Raw genomic sequence first — 18,436 nt, 5'->3', positions numbered from 1 at the left:
GAGGCAGAAACAAGCTCAAGTGTTTCATCTTGTCACACCAAAGTGGCATACAATGTTAAGCCTTCTGAGTCGGGGTATGGTCCCTGGATCATCAGCATCAACATCACCCAGAAGCATGTTAGAAAGGCAGACTCTCAGCCCACCCCGGATCTACTAACAGGATCCGCATGTTAACAAGACTGCCTGGTGATCCTGTGTGTACAAGAAAGTTTGAGAAACTCTAATTTACTCAAAAAAATGCTTGTTGAATGAATAAACAAATGAATACTCTGCAGATCAAGTTTCCAGTCCCAACTGCACCCCTTCCAGCACCCAGACAGAAGAGAAGGTGTCAATTTCACACCCCATAAAGCAGGCTGACTGACAGCTGTCACAGCAGGCAAAGAGACCACCAGGATCAAATCACCCCACAGCTGCCCCACACCTACGTCGCCCAACCTCGGTCTCCTTCTACCTCGCACCACTTCCGTATGGCCTCACATGAAGCTTTAGATTCAATTACTAGTCCCCAAATGGCTATCAAACCCACACAACTTGGCTAAAAATACTCTTCACACTTGTTAGGCCTCCCCACCCTTAAATCACTTCGAGGAATCTGACAGCTCTAATTAGCAAAATATGTAAATCCGGTCTTTTCACAGAGAGGATGCCCTTCTAAGTTACACTGGCACAGCGCAAGTCGGAAAGGAGGAGGGTGATTATCTCATTTCTTCTTTCAAGACCTCAAAGGGATTGAAACTGAATGATTCTAGCAACATGAGCCAGGGCTTTTGTCGCTTGAAGCTGACCTTTCTAACCATCTATAGCCAACACATGCTTACAAAAGCAAGCAGTCACAGGACATACGTTGAAAACCAGCCAACTTCCCTGCACACTACCTGGTGGAATGATGCTGTCAGCATTTGGAGGCCCTCAGCCTGGTGTGCGGATCTAAGAGGTGTCAGCTTGACCCCCACACCTCCTTCTGGGTCTTAATGTGAAAATAGATTGAGGCAACATGCAACTGCCTATTAATTTTTCCTGTCAAAAGTCTGCTGGGGAAATCGTAACATTTGTAAAATTGGAAACTGATTTCCTTTCTTAATAGAGCCATCCTCAGTCTGGGAGGATATGTGAGTGAATCCCAACCCACACTTCAAGATGACAGAGTAGGTCGCCTTTGAAATAGGCCAAAGCCCAAAAAGTGCTAAGAAATAAGCTGTAGTGTGTCTCAAGTAGGGACCATCAGCACTCACCTTACTTTCCTCTTTAACCAGGCTATTAGAAAGAGGAGAAAAAAAAACTACAGACATGAGGATTTAGTGAAGTCCTAGAGGAAAGTTAAACTTTGGCCAGCCGGCTAACACAAAAGAGGTGGACACTTCTCACTCAATGAGAAGTTCAAAGCCCGCACCATCCAAGTATATATATATACTTACATAAAGTGGCCCAACGACATCTTCTTCCTCTTTTACCCCTTGAGCGCCAATGGAATAAGAAGGAGTTCACTGTCCCTTTTTGCTCTTCACTCTGATTTCAGGTGAGGAAGTGTCTCTTAGCCAAACAGTGTACTGACTTTTAAAATGCATTAGGATCCAGATGGGCAAGAGAGAGGTTTCCATTCCATCCAAGACCTCTTAGAATCATGGTTGGCAAACAATGGCATGTGGGCCAAATCCTTCCCACTGCTTGTTTTTGTGAACAGTGTTATTGGGTGACAGCCACACTCATTTGTTTACTCATTGCCTATAGATGCTTTCACTCTACAACTGCACAGTTGAAAAGTTGTGACAGAGACTGTATGGTCTGCAACACCCAAAGTTTACTGCTTGGCTCTTTAAAAACAAAGTTTGCCAACCCCTGCCTTCAAGGAACGAGGCAAAGTTCAAAGCAGGACATTTTCCATTCTGCTCAGAAAAAGATAAAAATATTTGGCTGATGACTGAATATCCAGACGCTGATATCTGACTTAAAGTAGTTTTGCCTTTACAACACAGGAGGTCAGACCACATGGGGAAATGCCAGCTGATCCAGGAAACACTATCAAACAACAAAGAACCAAGCTACTCCTACACTGGGGGTCATAAGCCTAAAAAGAACCGTCGCCCCCAACCAATGTTCTTCTGGACATCGACTTGGCACAGCCACAAGGGGTGACTCCAGTTTTACCAACAGCCCAAAGAGGTCAGGTCAGGTAGGTATTGATTCTGACTCCCAGTGCAATTTACAGCCTGCTGAGAAATAATGAGTGACCTCTTTTCACCTGGGTGCCACCAGGCTTCTTCTCTAGCTGAAGTGAGTCATCATTTCAAAACAGGGTCCATGTCTTCCAAATTAGTCATCTTTTTTTGGAGATGGGGTCTCGCTCTGTTGCCCAGGCTGCAATGCAATAGCGAGAACACAGCTCACTGCAGCCTCTACCTCCCAGGCTCAAGAGAGCCTCCCACCTCGCTGGGACTACAGGGACGCACCACCACACCTGACTAATTTTTGTTATTTTTTGTAGTGACAGGGGTCTCTCTATGTTGCTCAGGGTAGTCTCAAACTCCTGGGTTCAAGCAATCCTCCTGCCTCGGCCTTCCAACCAGCTTCAATGGGAAGTTTAGGCCTGTCCATCACAGGTGCCTCCTACCAGAATTGTTAATCTCCGTATATTGATTTCTTCCCTTCCTTTGTTTTCCCACACTGAGCCTCTTAAGAGGTGGAACCCATAAATCACTTGTAATCTCTTTTGTTTGTTTGTTTTTTAAAGAAACTGACAACAGGATATAAAATCTGCAAAAATTATGAAGAGGATGCTAAGACTACAGAAATATGCCTTAGAACAGTTCTTGCCCTCTTTCTCCCAACAATGGTCCCAATTAAGGCATTTTCTTTTATTCTATATATTTCGCTTGCCACAGAATTGTAGTAACTCCAGACTCTCCACTGTGAGCAAGTAGCCCAGCAGGATATGTAAAGGAGCATGCCGATGTGTAATGAAGGAACTTTGCAGTTGACATGCCCACGACCTCCCTCTCTCCACCTCACTCCTGCCAGAGCCGGCCCCACTGTAGCCCATGCAGGACTGCACAGCCTGACTCACACATGGGGAATCTGCACGCAGGAGGCTCCAGTTTTCACTTCTGGATGCTTTATTGCAATCATATTTTGACAAGCTGCATAGATTTCCCGTTTCCCCACCTCATTTATCACTGTGGTTGGGATCTGTTTGGTTTAGAAAACCAACCATTCTATATGAAGGACCAGATCAGTTTACGATGTTTGGAGTGGTATCCACAGAAACGAAAGAAGGTAGTGAGAAATTTTAGAATTTTGGTGATGAGGAGTCTAGTTCACTTTGCTGAAAAGGCAACTTTGTGTCTGAAAAATAATCCATTCTACTTGAAAGATCTTGTCTTTTCAGAGAGTCTTGGCTGCTTATCCCACAGTCCTCTTCCTCTTTGGCTGACAGTTGCCTGCCTGCGTTCAGGGAGGCGAGGGGCCCTGCCCTAAGGAACGATACCTGAATGGCCCAAGCAAGACACAACACTGCCACTTTCCTTTGCCAAACTTTCCTTGCCTCTCCTGCAAGTAGGAAAAGCCACACAACCCAGTTATGGTCAATGAGATGCAAAGGGAAGACTTAGCAGGGACCTGAAGAACCTGGAACAGAGTAAGCTCTCAATAAGGTTTAAACATTGTTAGTGTCATTACCATGATTAATATTAATGTTAATAATAACTTTTCTTCTCTTTTCTCTCTCCCTTTCTTTTTCCCTGTCCTTCTAGTGGTAAGCTGCAGCTGGACTGTACCAATTCACAAGAACTGACTGTGACCATCTCTTCCCAACACTGAGCTCACTGACATCACACTGGTAGCATGAAATCAGCCATGATAGGAATATTTACACCATGGAAATTGGCAAATGCTACAAATCAGAATTTTTCCCCAGAGATCTAATTGTTAAATGTTTACCAGCAATCACTTCTACCCGCCTCCTTGCCTCCTTCCCCTCTTTCTAACCACGCATCTTCCTATCATAAACCACTAAGCACCTACTGTGTGCCGTGCATTAGGTGAGGCTGGCCTTGAGAGCGCAAAGGTGAATAAGACATGTCTCTTCCCTCAATGAGTTTACAGTCTGGCAACAAGCCTGCATCAATTAAGATATGCTTGGTTGCAAGTAACAGAAAGCCCAACCATCAGTGGTTGATTTCAGAAAGTCTGAAGGTGGGAGGTCAGCTTTGGCCACCCCACAGTCATCAAGGATCCTAACAGCTTCACCCCTCTCATCCACCATTGTTGGCATATCAACTTTTCCCCTTCACACTCTTCATCATGTGTACAAGAGAGCTGCCACACTTCTGGGGATCAAGACTGTATTCAAAAGCAAGAATCAGGGGCAAAAGACCTTTTTCTTTTTATCCACAGAGAAAATAATCTAATTCGCAAATTCATGAGATAGATACTATAATTATTCTCACTTTATAGCTATGGAAATTGAAACCCAAAAAAGATTAAAGAATTTGCTCAGGGCCACACAGTTTGAGTAGCCAGAATATAAACCCAAGATTCTGACACCAGAGTGTGCTGGTGTCAGATACACTACTCAGAGATGCTGGCACTTGGAAGCAAAACCATGCAATGCACTACTCAGCTATTTTTGCACGTACTCACCATTTAACCTAAGACTTCTTGTTGCTCAGGAATGGAAACCCCATTTGCTCATCTGCCTACACTCTGCTCCCTGCACCCACAGTCATGGACACGGTATTGGATGCTTGCATTTTTTAACTGGCCAGGGAAATACTCCCATGCACCCATCTTAGCTCTGAGACGACGCAACCTGAATGGAAAAGCTTGCTGCTCCTGGCACCAGCAGGCCTGTGTTTGGCTCCTTCCTGTTCTAATTACCCACTTGAAAACCTGAAGACTTGGGCTCCAATCCACTTGGCAATCAGACCATCTCCTTGGTCCATTTGCCTGCAACTGCACACCTCCCTGCATTCTGGGGCTGCATTCCTTTTTCCTGTATCCAGTCCCCGGGAAGATCTTACGATTTGTACCTGTCCCAATTACTCCCCTATCACAGAAAATTCCAACCTTACTGGCACCGCACTATTAACTCATATTCCTTCCTAGACTCAGCTAGAGAAAAACATCAGTATCTGCAAGAGTAGTCGAAGACCTGAGTGCTTTATTACTGATAATTTTTTTTAATAGAAAAAGTGAGTTCTCCCCTTGGTTTCTGTCAGAATCAGAAATCCTGCTCTGCAAAGACAGTCTTTGGAAATCTCAGCACCAGCACCACTTCACTAGTACTTGGGAGGACACTGTTCTAAAAGGCGCAGCCTGGGACCGTACTTGTCACAGCAAGTTTGGGCTTATGCCTGAGCGTGTACCAACCGCCCAAGGGTACACACGTGGCTGGTCCTATCCCCACTTCTCTTTTGGTTTTGGACTTGTTTTGCTTTGTTTTGGTTTTGTCCAGTGGGGAAAAGAGGAGGCTGGATCAAAGCAGCTGCAGGAACCTATTAGGAAGTAGCCTGACGAGAAGGAACTTTTCTCCATCCTGGAAGAAAAGACCACCAGGTACTGCAATGGCCCTTTCTGAGAGTGCGTGCCCTTCTGTGCTAACTTTCACAACCTGCTTTTCCATCCATATTGAAGTAAAACCCAGAACTTTCTAAATAGGCACTCTGAGTTGCTCAGACTATCCCTTATTATGCTAGCTAAGAAAAACTTAAAAAGGAAATTTAAATCTTTTTTTTTTTTTTTTTTGAGACAGGGTCTGTCACCCAAACTGGGATGCAATGGCAAGATCATAACTCACTGCAACCTTGAGCTCCCGGGCTCAAGTGATACTCCTGCCTCAGCCTCCCACGTAGCTGGGACTACAGGCATGCACCACCATGCTTGGCTAATTTTTTTTTTTTTTTTTGTAGAGGTGGGGTCTTGTTATGTTGACCAGGCTGGTCTCAAGCTCCTGACCTCAGGTGATCCTCCTACCTAAGCCTCCCAAAGTGCTGGGATTATAGGTGTGAGCCACTGCACCCAACCCACGAAAGTTAAACCTTTTACAAGCCTTGATCAATCAGAACTAAAAAGAAATAAAATGGATCACTTATGATTCAACAATGTTGGCTCCTCATCTGTTTTGGACTGAATGCGTGTGTCGAAATCCCCAATGTGCTGGTATTAGAGGGTGGAGCCTGTGGGAGGTAATTAGGTCATGAGGGTGGAGCCCTCATAAGTGGGATTTATGCCTTTATAAAAGAGACCTAGAGGGTGGGCACGGAGACTGAGATGGGAGGATCACCTGAACCCAGGAGGTGGAGGCTGCAGTGAGCTGAGATCATACCATTGCACTCCAGCCTGGGTGACAAAGTGAGACACTGCTTTAAAAAAAAAAAAGAGAGAGAGAGAGCAAGAGAGAGAGACCCTAGAAAGCTCTCCAGCCATCCTTCTCCCATGTGAGGCTATAATGAGAAGTTGGCCACCTGCAAACCCAGAAGAGAGCCTCACTAACACCCAACTATGCTGCCACCTGGATCCCAGACTTTCAGCTTCCAGACTGTGAAAAACAAGTTTCTATTGTTTATAAGCCTTTGATTGTTTGTTACAGCAGCCTGCGCTGACCAAGGCGTCGTCTTTATGGAACATGGTATAGTGGGCAAGATTAAGTAGCTCAATATCATTTGTTCTATATTTAAGCCAAGGCTTCTACATATTCCATCAATCAGCCAAGCACGTGCCCACCTCAGAGACAAGGACTGTTATTTTCAAAAACCTCACCAAGAACAATTTAGTTTCCTCCATCAGAACACAGTCCACATCCATTCTCTTGGACAGGCTCCACAAGGGAAGGCCGAAATGATCGATCAAGTCCAAGAGTCACAACACCTGATATCAATAAAGCCCAGCATGTGGCCAGCTCTGCAGAAGCCCTGAGGCAGCTCATGGGGCTGGGCCCTGCCCTCCCCAACCTCAAAGGGGCCATTCCCTCAAGGTCCTTAAACCTCTGAGTGTGGAGGAACATGACAGAGAATTTAAGAAGGCAATGAATGGATTGATTTTTTTTTGTTTTTCAATTTGTAACGAAATTCGCCTTTGGTCTTTGTCTCCCTTTTACTCTGCAGGGTAATAATAGGGATGCTCAGACAGGATTTGTGCCTGGCTCTGGGAGATTCTTGCCATCCACAGGGACGAGCCCAGCAAAAAGGAATGCTGGCCATTCCTGCATGCCTCCCCCTTCTCAGAACAAGGACGCTGCCCTGTGGATCTAATAAACCCACCCATTTTTCAGCTGCAGGGCAAAACAACGGCACACTTCAAAACCACATAATTGCTGTGGCAAGGCCGACATCCACCCCATATAAATTTACTGCAGTAATTCAGAGGGAAGAGAAAATGCCTTGATTATTATTTTGAGAAATCAAAAAGAAAGCACCAAATCCATTATCTCCAGGGGAGGACTGTGACCCCCAGGGCACAGCATTGACTGCTCAAATTTCTAATTTCTTTTCTTTTTTTTTTTTTTTTCCAGACCAAGTCTCCCTCTGTCACCCAGGCTGGAGTGCAGTGGCACAATCTCAGCTCACTGCAACCTCCACCTCCCAGGTTCAAGTGATTCTCCTGCATCAGCATCCTGAGTAGCTGGGATGACAGGTGCTTGCCACAATGCCCAGCTAATTTTTGTATTTTTAGTAGAGACACAGTTTCGCCATGTTGGCCAGGCTGGTATCGAACTCCTGGCCTCAGGTGGTCCATCTGCCTCATCATCCCAAAGTGCTGGGAAAGCCACCATGCCCTGCCCAAATTTCTGATTTCTACAATGGCAAAATACATTTTCTCCCTTACCCTCCTCTCTCCCTATCCACCAATTTTTTTATTTTGATATGGGATACAATCTCTATAGTTTACATTTTTCTCAGTTATCCTTAACTATGCTCATTATTTCCTGAGAAATTAGCCTAGACAGTATAGTTGACCAATACTTTCTTTACAGCCAGAAGGTTCTCATCAAAAATTCTACGTATGAGCATTAATTAGTTCTTTTCAGGTATTTCTTTTTCTTTTTTTTTTTTTTTTTTGAGACAGGGTCTCTCTCTGTTGCCCAGGCTGGAGTGCAGTGATTCAACCATAGCTCACTGCAGCCTCAAACTCCTGGGCTCCAGCCATCCTCCCATCTCAGCCTCCCAAGTAGCCAGGACTACAGGTGTATGCCACCAGGCTTGGCTAATTTTTAAAATTTTTTTGCATAGATGGGAGTCTTGCTATGTTGCCCAGGCTAGTCTTGAATTTCTAGGATCCTCCCACCTTGGCCTCCCAAGTAGCTGGGACTATAGGTGCACACCTCCATGCCCTGCTTCAGATATATCGTTACCGGCGTCCAAAAACAGTGAAGGGAACAATATAATAATGGGCTCCTTCACTGGAAGGAATCTGTTAGTTACCAGGGCAGGGGAGATGGGTAAGGGAAGAGGCAGGAAGAGGTGAAAAAAGTATACAGTGACTTCAGTAACTGTCGTCAGGTCTCATGATGCCACTGACAGATAAAGTATATCAGGCAGGATCCGACCAAATGTGTTAATTTCCCTCAACTTATACTCCTGGACTCCTGTTAAGACTCTGAGCCAAGTCCAGGGATGAGAAGGATGGGAGAGGGTTGGGGAGAAACACCATATTTCTCTGCAAAACAATTTAAAAGCATAAAAAGCTAGAAGAGACCACTAGTCTCCTCCCCTATCAGGAGCAAATGGAAACACAAAATATGACATGTTACCAACAATGCCTGTCATGCTAGTATAAAAAGTAAGCCTAGAAAAATACTGAATGACACAGTTTGGATGGTTTGCCCCTCCAAATCTCATGTTGAAATGCGACCTCTACTGTTGGGCGTGGTCCTAATGGGAGGTGTTTGCGTCACGGGGGCGGATCCCTCATGAACGGCTTGGTGCTGTCCTTTTGGTAAGGAGTGAGTTCTCACACAGAGTTTATATGGGATCTGGTTGTTTAAAAGACTCTGGCACCTCCTCCCCCTCTCTCTTGCTCACTGTCTCACCATGTGACACCCTGGCTCCCCTTCACCTTCTGCCATGACCGGAGGCTTCCTGAGGCCTCACCTGAAGCTCAGCAGATGCTGGTGCCATGCTTGTACAGCCTGCAGAACCATGAGCCAATCAAACTTCTTTCCTCTACAAATTGCCCAGCCTCAGGTATCCCTTTATAGCAACACAAATGGACTAACACACTGGTTGTCACTGTACCCTGTCCAGCCAACACCCCTTCAGCATGAGGATGACTCCGAGATTTAGTGCAATCATCAACTACTCTTTAGGAGAACAACCCTTGGGGGTCCTAAAATGTCCTAAATGGGAACTTACATCTCCCTTTACCACCTTCACTGCCACTGGATCTAAAGGGTTAATGTTTTGAATAGGTAACGAAGCCACACGGTATGAAAACCAAGAAACACTAAAAGGTTTATACAGTGAAAAATAGGTCTTCCCCACTATCCCCACCCTACCCAGGCAACAACTGTCTTCTCACTAGTATTTCTAGAACATACACTACGTGCTGGACACTGGGGTTCCAGGTCCTAGACTATTTTGCATAATCACTGATACCAGTTTCATGTGTGTCTCTCCCAAAATAGCCTGTGCTTTTTACATTATTATGAAGTCGGATCACACAGTATTTGTCCTTGTGTGTCTGGCTGATTTCACTTAGCATCATGTCTTCAAGGTTCAGCCATGTTGTAGCATGTGTCAAAATGTTCTTTCATTTTAAGCCTGAATAGCAGTCCATTGTATGTTTATATTACACTTGGTTTATCCATTCATCCCTCGATGGACACTTGAGTTGCTTTCACCTTTCGGCTACTGTGAATAATGCCGCTATGAACATAGGTGTACAAATATCCATTCAAGTCCCTGCTTTTAGTTATTTTGGGTATATACCCAAGAAGTAGAATTCTGGACCACATGATAATTCTATGTTTAATTTTGGGGGGAACTGCCATACCATTTCCCACAGTGGCTATATGTGGATTATTTCTAAAATGTTAGCATATCTTCCACGATGTTCAACACTACCATTTAAAAGCATGCCTCACTCTTCTCAATTGAGGAAAGATGAAGTTAGTTGCTTATCATAACTTGGTCCTACACACTCAAGATGTTGAAAATGAAATAGTGGACATGAAAGTGGCTATAAAGTAAAATGCAGTATCATTCAGTTATTACTTCTGGTACAGCAACTGGTAACTGACAGTCTTTTTGAGATGGAGTCTCACTCTGTCTCCCAGGCTGGAGTGCAGTGGCACAATCTCAGCTCACTGCAACCTCTGCCTCCCGGGTTCAAGCAATTTTCCCTACCTCAGCCTCCTGAGTAACTGGGATTACAGGCACCTGCCACCACGCCTAACTAATAACAATCTTTACTCCTAAGACACTTCTTTCCCCTCCAGATTAGCTGACCTGAAGTAATTTGCACTGCCCTTTTCTCATTTGTTTTCCCAATTTCCCCATGAGATGGAGCAAAGCAAGAGTGCCTCTAAAATTCAGACAAATTCATTCAAAGTAAATATCCTATTCCCAACAGGGGGATTTGAAAGCAAGAGGTGAGGCCAAAACTCTAGTTCAGAATATCCACTAGCCTACCACAGACATTTAAAAAATGTTAGAGTACTGCTTCCTAAATACTCAGGCAAGGAAGCTAAAGGAATTAAAAAGAAAACACCACCGTTATTTTGTTATAGTGAAAAGAAAAAGCTGCATCGAGATGACTATGCAAGTCAAACACAGACCATGTTTTATGAAAAGGGTCTTGCAGGCTCTGAGAAGAAATACCCCCAAAAGGGATGTGAAGCCAGACTGTTATTTAAGATGTCAACTTCACTGACACGTGATGAATCACTTTGTTGTTTACATCACTCCGTGGAGGTCACCTCAAGGATTTTTGCATCTCCAGAGCAAAGCCAAAGACTCTCAATTAATCACAAAAGAAGGACAGCATGATCAGGGCACATGAAAGCTTTTAAAATGTGTGTGTGTGTGTGTGCGTGTGTGTGTGATTCTGTGTGTGATACGCGTCACGTTCTAACCCTTACTCTTAGCTGGTGTGGTGGATACTTCAGGGATGCCGGGTCATCTTCTAAGAGTCATTTGAAAAGTTCTGTCACTGGCTCTTTGCTTTTGCTACCAAAACAGTACCGATGAAAAAGCATCTTCTGACCTGACCCCAAACTTAAGAAGCAAAATCTTAGAGGGGAAGCTCCATTTCCACCTCACCCCTTCACTTCAGTTCACACACGATCAGGTAAGACCACGTAATAAACACGAGCTGTTTTAGGGTATCAAAATGCTCCCTGGCTCACCTTGGACCGTCTGGAGCCTTTGCCTCCAGCCCTCATTAATTTTGTAATTAGAGAGGATGGAGCCGTGGCTTTCCCAGACTGAACCCTGCGGTTTCACCCATCTGCAGGTTTCCCTGGTGGTCTTTGACATGTAATCAATCGTTCTGATTCTGCTGAGGCACGAATCTATGACAAGATCACCCAGGTGAGGGTGGAGGAGTACAGGAGAGGGGCCTCCGGTCACTGGGGATCTGCCCTTGTGGCCCAATGGTTCGAGGTTCCTGTCTCTTGCACACATAAACACTCTCTCTGACTTTCATTCTTTCTTTACAAAAAATATGCCTCTCCCCAAAAGGTGGCCTGCCAGAGCTATTGATTAAAGTGAAGATAAGATTAACAAGTCTAGGAATTGACGGTTCTTAGCTAAAAATAATGACTTTTTCTAAATCTGAGACACTACCTATATTCTTTTTTATGGCTCCTAAATTACAATTTAAAAAATTTTAAATGTACATCAATTTAAAAGTAGGCTTTATTCATTCATTTTATTTATGACTTTTTGTCCTGTACAATCAGCCTCCATACTCATGCGTTCCACATTCATGGGTTCCACATTCATGGGTTCAACCAACCTCAGATGGAAAATATTCAGAAAAAAATGTCATAAAGTTCCAAAAGCAAAACTTGAATTCGCTGCACAACAAGTACTACACTGAATCACACAAATGATGTGATGTATAGGCACTGTATTAAGTATTTTAAGTAATCTAGAGATTAAAGTATAGGGGAGGAGGTACATAGATTATACGCAAATAAATACTAATACACCATTTTAGGGCTAGGTATGTGGCTCACACTTGTAATCCCAGCACTTTGGGAGGCTGAAGTGGGAGGATTGCTTGAGCTCACGAGTTCAAGACCAGTCGGGCAACATAGTGAGACTATCTCTAAAGAAAAGAAAAAACAAATACTACTACACTATTTTATATAGGGACCTGAGCATTGTGGATTTTAGTATCCATAAGAGGTCCTAGAACCAATCCTCCAAGGATACCAAGGGACGACTGTATTTAGATAACTATTAAAAGTCTGAAAAAATAACCAAAGTCTTTCAGTCTATGCTTTACTGTGAATTACGCCACCATGGCTGACAATTCTGCAGGTGTGAGCTGTATCCCTCCTCAGTGCCAAGGGTCCTAACGTGTCCTGGTTTTCTCAGTCCCTTCCACAATTTAGCTCCTCCATCTTTCTTACAAGCATTTTATAATCCCACTGTTCAGCCATCCTACTTTCAGGAAACAATCCCTATTTTAAATATTTCATCTTATTATCCCCATACCAACACTTGTAGTTTTTCATCCATGTCCTCCTACTTTTAATTCAGGAAATACAGCAGTTGCATTTGCAATAAATGCTAAAAAACATAATAAAAATAAATGCTAACTACTGGGTGTGGTGCATTATCTTATTAAAGCCTCCCAAGGAAGTACCAATATTATCCCCATTTTTCAGTTGCAGAGACACAGAAGTGAAGTAACATGCCCAAGGTCACACACCAGGCAAGTGCTGGAACCAGGAATAAACCCTGTGGCTGCGGTGCTCCAAAGTCTGGACCCTGTGCTAACACAGGAAAAAAGTGAAGAGTGGAGTTATCAAGCTACTTGTGGGTAGAGGGAAGAACGGCTAGCAGATATATAGATAACTTTTTGCTTTCAAAATTCTGTTGCCCAGCTCTGCAATTCGCTAGCTGTGTAGCCTTGGGCAACACTTCTCTGGGCATGACAATTATCTTGGCCTCAGTGTCTTCATCTGTAAAATGAGGAGAATAAGTGTGACTGCTTTATAGGGTTGCTGTGTGGATTCAATGAGTTGGCATATGTTGAGTGCAGACACCATGTGTGAAATACAAGAAGTGCTATGTAAGTGTGAGCTTTCATTGTTATTATTGCTTGGCCTTTCTAGGCCTCAATTACTCAAAAATCAACACTTCTCAAAATAAAGATAGTAAATTTCTGTTTCTCACTGCCAGATGTTATAATACTGAACTAGAATATGCACTGGCAATTGGGGAAACTGATCTGAAATGTCAAGTCACTTGGCCAATTAACCTATATTGTTCACACAAATCAGCCTTGGTTTTTTCCATGAAGGAGATTACAATCTGGTGGAGGAAAGAAATTGAAGTGGATTTTATTAGGATGTGGGCTATAGAAAATGTTGAAAAAAGGTATGGATGGGCAAAGTTCAAAAATATATATTCTCTTTAACATTCTCCATAACTTTAGGCTGCATATAATGACTTCCTCCCAAAGAATACAGCATGGAAAGAGTGGGAAAGAGCAATTTTACCATGGAAAAACTCAACAAACACTACTTAGCCAAGAGACCAAGGTCAGCATCAACAGTGATAACTCATGTTGAGAGGGTGATGCACCCTTGATAGGATGAGATAAGAACAGATCCTCACCTCTCTGGTCTTTCTCCTGAAATCCCCAAACCATGGTCAATTCATGAGAAAAACATGAGAAAAATCCCAATTGAGGAATGTCCTACAAAACATCTGACCAACACCCCTCAAAATGGGCAAGATCACCAGAAATAAGGAATGTCTGAGAAACTGCCACAACCACATGCCCAAGGAGACATGACAACTAAACATAATGTGATCTCTTGCATGGAATTCTGGAATAAGAAAAGAACATTAGGTAAAAACTAAGAAAATCAGAGTAAAATATGGTCTTCAGTTAATAATAATGTATCAATATCAGTTCATTAGTCATGACAAATGTACCACACTAATGTAAGATGTTAATAACAGTGGGTGGCTCACACCTGGAATCCCAGCACTGTGGGAGGCCGAGGTAGGAGGATTGCTTGAGCTCAGGAGTTCGAGATCAGCCTGGGCAACAAGACCTCATCTCTACTAAAAATAAAAAAATTAGCCAGACATGGTGGTACGCACCTGTGGTCCCAGTCATTCAGGAGGCTGAGGTGTGAGGATCACTAGAGCTTGGGAATTTGAGGCTGTAGTGAGCTATGACAGCATCACTGCACTCCAGCCTAGGGAACAGAGTGAGAGACCCTGGCTCCAAAAAAAAAAAAAAAAAAAAAAGGCAGGTACTGGGAGGAATAGATGAAAACTGTATTATTTGTATTAGTTTCACAACTTTTCTCGAATACTAAACCTATTCCAAATTAAAAATGCATCAAAAGGGTTTTTAAAAATTCTACTGAACAGCCACTCAACCAGGCAGCGCATAAATCCATCTCCAGTATTCTAATGTTCTTGTCAGTGGTGCGGGTTGGTGAAGTTAAGTAACTTGCCTGTCATCCCACTGATAGAAGGCAGGGCCAAGATTCCAACCCAGGTCATTGGACCTCAGAGCCCACCCTGTTAACTACTTGGCCTCACTACCCACAGTGTTGTGGAAAGCCACATGCTGGGTATCTCAAGGCCAATGCTAATTCAATGCTGGGCACCTGCCTGGTCAGCTGTTTCTACGGACAGCACCAGCCCACCATCTTAGGTTCTGCTGTTTTAGGTCTTCTGTATCTTAGAACCACAATCCCAATCCAAGATGACAACTCCCCAAGTTGGTGGATGATTGAAGCCTGTTATTTGAGCTCTTCATTTTCCATCTCATTCCAGAGTGACATGATAATGGAAACCCTGAGCTGGAATATATTCAGCAACTAACCCTTTTTGTTCCACACACCTGCGTGCGATGTGGTATGTAACCAGAGGGCAGCCATGGACATGCCTGAACGTGACAGTGAAGGAATTGTTTCCTAACAGCTTCTAGAATGCTTCCCTTGGGAGCTAAAGTTATTAGGACTGCTGCCTCTGACTCAAACTGAATTTTTCAGAGATCAAGGATCTTAAGGTACAGATGCTAGTGCTGCACAACTATCCCTTCAGCCATCAAACATGTTCCAGGCACAGAGAAGTGGGCCTGGAGGAACAGATAGATGAACTGGACAGGGAAGCTCTTTCAAAGGAACACACAACCACCAGGGCAGATGGGACATAAACACCACTGCCATAACAGTAATAACCACCATCTTCTATCGCCTCGCTCTGTGCCAAGTGTTTTATACATATTCTCCTAAAAGCCCTGTGAGGTTGTTGTTGGTATCTCCACTTTATAGAAGAGAAAAGCAAGGCAGAGCAATGAAAAGATGGGCAGAGCCAAGTTGAGCACAGTTCTGACCCGATCCAAAATCCAGACTCCTCCCGATCAAAGGAAGAGAGTGAGACATGCTACCATGGGCTAATGTGGATGACATGGAAGAACAGTGAAGCAAAGGTGTGCACAATTTACACAAGTGCGTCACACGAACAAGTGAGGCCTAAGATTCTGCACTGCTGACATCTAAAACCTGTGGTGCTGATACTGCTGGTCCTATGACCACACATTGAGTAGGAAGTCTTTACCATGCAACAATGGGCATCAACTCATGGGCAATTCTATATTAAGAAGAAGTTGGCCTCATTAGACTTAAATACTGGATCTATGACATCAATACCAGACTTAAAGTAAATTAAGTGGTCGTAGTTTGTCCTGAAAGGGTTTGAGCAAATACTATTTCTCATGAGCTCCAAGGCATCATTTCTCAGCCTTTACGAGCCCTCATCCCAAAGATACTTTCCCAGTCCATCATTTTCATGTCCCTGTCAGGCAAGAAGACTTGTCCAGCTTTGCTGTCTGTATTTTGTATGGAAAAAACCAGCAAAGTGAACTGATATGTTTTATCAAATTACAGTCTCGCCCTCATTTCTAATGCATATCCCCTCTGTATGTTGCTGATGCACCATTGAAAACAGCTGAACTAATAGATGTCCTAGAGGAAAGTAAATGTTATATAATAAAAAGGATTGTCCTTCACAATCCACTGTATATGGGACTCTAGAATGAATCTGCTTTTTATTCACATTGAATCCAGAGCTACGATCTCTTTCGTATGTCCATGCATAAATACATGTATAAATTAAATTTTCTATAGTGCCACAAACGAATACATGATACTGTTTAGGAAATAATGCCCTGGTTTATAACTCTGAGGTTAGCTCTGGTTAAATGAATGTCATCACAAACAAATACTGCAATGTACTTTCTGACCCATTCTGCCCTCCCCTTCTGCTCGGTGTACCCATATGGATTCAATTTTAGCAGACATTGAGCCACCTTGGCAATGGGAGAGGAGAAGATATTTGCAAATACCTCTGTTCCACAATGTAAGGTTTATGTTCCTTGAGGTAAGCAACATTCCACATTGCCTGTGGAATGCAGCACAGTCAAAGAGAGTCAGTGTGAGATCTGGCCCTGAGGTCTAAGGACCTCATTGGGATGCACAGATTAGAACTCCCAGACATTAAGACCAGATTATACTAAAACAGTTTGCAGTTAAAACCCAGTGCATAGCAGCCCATGAGGCACTAAGGACAGACACTCCACTGAAAGGTCCCCAGAACAAGCTACCATCTGAACAGGAAGACAGCGTCAGACCTCAGTGTCTTCAGACTTGACCTACCATTCCCATTCCTTCCAGCCTGAAATCCAGGAGGACGAGGGCATCTCTATGAGAATGTCAAGGACGGAGCCCCCACACCATAACTCTGCCCAAAGACTCCAAAAGGTGGGTGAGGCCTAGGGAAGGAAGATCAGAAGGCATAAGTACAATCTTTTCACATTTACAAGTTTTCTTACAACATGAAGAAACAGCTCCACAAGGAGTGATTTTACAACCCCATATGATGTCATCTTCTAGCCAGAATCTTTGCCACAGGGGTTTCACAGAAATATAAATGTGTCAGGCTTTACCATAATTAGCTGCTTTTTAAAAAATGTATAATTCACATCTTAAATTGCCTAATGGAGATGGGGTTGGTATAGCTAATCAGAAACTTGGCTTCTGTGAAGGAAGAATAATTGAGCCTCTTAATAAGATGAAATAAAAAGATTTATAGCCCTTATGTTCTGGTGCTTAATAAATCAGTATGCAAATGAAAATAATCAAAACAAAAGTTCCCAAGAAATCAGCCCACACATGCATTATGCTCTTCAGTCTGGCAGTCTGGAGATTAGCAGAGCTTCAAGGCCATGCACCATTCACATCAGAAACCAAGCAGCACCGATACGGGATTACAGGACGAATCCTTCCTTCCTGGGAGGAAACACTAAAGAGGACAGTGGCTTCTCCCACCCTCTCAGTGGGATCAACTGAAATCCATCCACCTGGCCACCTTCAGGTATGTGTTTGTAATGTGATAAGAATGAATTCAAAAGTCACTAAGCAAAAAGTTCAGTGAAATGGAAATCACTAAATGGGAACCATGAACAGCAAGTGACTAGCCACCACTTGGAAGAATATTGCTGGGAAATTGTCCTTGCCCTATTTCCCCAGTTCTGAGGGAAGAAGGAGGAAGAGGCTAAATCATGAGAATTGCTAGAGAAACCACAGACGGTTTCAGGATCAAGGTCTTCACTTGTGGCCCATATATACACTGTCAAAGAAAATGGAAATGAGGGATAGAGTCCTTAATATTCATTCTGTCACTCTCCTTCCTTAGTCAAAGCAATATTCTGAACTAAGAAACCAAATTTATCACTGAAATATGTCATTTTGCTAAATACATTTATTTATCCATAAAACTTTATATCACTATTACACTGACAATGTTGAAGGAAAAAAAGAACTCAGTTATTTCAATATGAATCTTGCCAAAGCCTTAAGAAAATCACATTTTAGTTTTCCCTTTCTCTATTAAAATGCATCTCTACTAACCCAAGATCTTTCTTTCCTTATAAGTAACTTTAATTTCATTAAAAGGATTTGGGGATGGGGGTAAATTTTAGTTTCATTCTAAAGAAATGCCTTCAATTTCCCAGCCTCAGCCCAATCCAATGGAAATTTATGTAACAGAATGTGAGCTACAGCCAAAAAGACTTATTCCAGAAAAGCTGCCTGTGTCTGTCTCTCTCTGAGCATCCATTGGCTGAGGCCATTTCAGAGTGCCTTCTTTTCATTGCTTATTGACTGGCACTTGCAACCAGCTCCTACGTTTCCACTGTCCCTGACAAGTGATAATGATCCATGAACCATCTAAGAACCCAA

General features: G+C 43.3%; 1 protein-coding gene across 3 annotated transcripts in view; it reads right to left on the bottom strand.

Annotated features, from left to right (window-relative positions):
- Positions 1-18,436, bottom strand: part of CHST11 (carbohydrate (chondroitin 4) sulfotransferase 11) — a 309,247-nt gene that overhangs the window by 210,518 nt on the left and 80,293 nt on the right. The gene's annotated exons all lie outside the window — the stretch shown is intronic.

This window comes from Colobus angolensis, unplaced genomic scaffold (assembly GCF_000951035.1).
Source record: "Colobus angolensis palliatus isolate OR3802 unplaced genomic scaffold, Cang.pa_1.0 Scaffold10, whole genome shotgun sequence".
Taxonomy (NCBI): Eukaryota; Metazoa; Chordata; class Mammalia; order Primates; family Cercopithecidae; genus Colobus; species Colobus angolensis.
This window is presented reverse-complemented; position numbering and strand designations above follow the sequence as displayed.